This window comes from Entamoeba dispar, genomic scaffold, assembly GCF_000209125.1.
Source record: "Entamoeba dispar SAW760 scf_1105229457823 genomic scaffold, whole genome shotgun sequence".
Taxonomy (NCBI): domain Eukaryota; phylum Evosea; order Mastigamoebida; family Endamoebidae; genus Entamoeba; species Entamoeba dispar.
The window spans coordinates 1,914-3,856 of record NW_001852885.1 but is presented as its reverse complement, the minus strand read 5'-3'; the positions used below and the strand labels follow the sequence as shown (position 1 = coordinate 3,856).

The window sequence follows — 1,943 nt, the reverse complement described above, 5'->3', positions numbered from 1 at the left end:
AGTTATAAAATGAAAAGAAATAGAATAAATGATAATGAAGAATTAACAATAAATCAATGTTATACTAATAATAATGGAGAAAATGAATAAGAAATTATACAAATGAATAGATAATTAAAAATAAGAAATAGAAACACAAGAATATTTGATACATTAAGAATAAAAGAAGAGTAGAAATAAGAACAAATAGAAAGATGTATTGAATAAGAATAAACAAAGAAAGTAATTCAAGAGAATTCAAATAAATAGAAATAAAAGATAATATATGTGAAATACATATAATAAAAGATAAAAAGAAGAAATAATCATATAAGGTCAAGAGAATTAATAGATAATATAAATTATCAATTAAATGATTTTACAACAATATAATATAAAGATCAATAATAAAGAATAATAAAGAATGAATAAAAGAAAGTTATAATTATCAATGAACATAATTTAAATGTATAAAGGAAATATAATAAGAAAAAGAATGAAATTTAACAATTTAAATTAAAATAATTTTATAATAACAATCAAAATAAAGTAATAATTATAAACAAAAAGAAATAAATCAAAATAATTGAATATTTTAATCAATTTATCATTGTGTTTTTAATAATGACATCAGTTCACTTTTGTTGTTTATTTTATTATTTAAATTGATTTATTATTATTATTCTTTTTGTTGAGTTATTTCTTCAAACAATTTATTTTATTTTAAATAACAAGGTTAATAAAATTATTTTAAATAAATGAAATACATCACATCTTCATTTTCTATATTTTTATAGATTAAGAAATGTCAATATCTGAAATTGTAACATGTTTTTATATTATGAACAAATATGATTGTGAATATAATATAAATTATAAAAGTTGAAAATATAATTTAAAGAAGATTAATTGAATTTAATAATAAACAATAAGATAGTCAAAATAACTGATATCCAAAAGTATTATATAGATTATAATCAGATGAAGTTATGAATTATTATTAAAAATAAAATAAATCATTCCAATGATTAATATCTGGTTTATTTACATCATTTTACTTTTCATCATTACAATTTAATACTTTATTAAACATACTTAACACAATATGAATTTTATTCATTTCATGAAAAATAAAAATGATTGTTACTAATTTCATTTTATCTGTTTTATAACAATTCATTTTATCATAACTATTATCAAATTGAAAGAGATGAACATCTGTTATTGAAATTAAAATTATTTAATTAATTATCATTTGAATCTGAAATATTTTTATGAATAAAGAAATTAATAAAAATGAAAATAAAGAGATTGTTATTTTGAAAAAGAAGGAAAAGTGTTCTTGTTGTGAATAAATCAGATTTTAAATAAGAATTATTACAAATTTTATCTTTTGCTTTTTATTATTTATAAAAATTTAAATATTGGATTATTATTTTTTAATAATTATAATTATTAGGTAGTTTACTTCTTATCAAAATCAAATTTCATTTATGGTATATTTTAACATAATGAATGAAGAATAAACAAACTTCAATAAATTATGTGTTGTGTTTTCAATAAAAACAAATTAACACTTAAATAAAATAGTTTTATCATAAAACTCTTATTTGTGATTATTTTTATTCAATTTCTATTTATAAAACAACAAACATCATTTCATATATTGAAGGTATTTAAATAAATCAAAATATCTGACTATTATCAATGAGTATAAAAGGATTGAAACAAACTAAACTACTTTTAATTGGAGAAACATGTGTAGGTAAAAGTTCATTAGGTAATTTTACCCTTAAAAAGGATGTTTTCTAAGTAAGCAGCAAACCCCAATCAGAAACAAAATAAGCTGATGAATGTTCTGGAGAATATGATAGAAGTGATGTATTTGTAGTATTATTTCTGGTCTTAATGGTTTGAGAATTTTGATATAATGAAAATATTCAAAATATTATTGAATGTGTTAA

The 1,943-nt window shown here is 17.4% G+C and overlaps 8 annotated features.

Annotated features, from left to right (window-relative positions):
- The first annotated feature begins 65 nt into the window (after positions 1-65).
- Positions 66-257: a microsatellite.
- Positions 240-412: a microsatellite.
- Positions 383-565: a microsatellite.
- Positions 566-626: 61 nt separating this feature from the next.
- Positions 627-739: a sequence feature (AT_rich).
- Positions 740-839: 100 nt separating this feature from the next.
- Positions 840-905: a sequence feature (AT_rich).
- Positions 906-971: 66 nt separating this feature from the next.
- Positions 972-996: a sequence feature (AT_rich).
- Positions 997-1,206: 210 nt separating this feature from the next.
- Positions 1,207-1,286: a sequence feature (AT_rich).
- Positions 1,287-1,339: 53 nt separating this feature from the next.
- Positions 1,340-1,437: a sequence feature (AT_rich).
- Positions 1,438-1,943: the final 506 nt, after the last annotated feature.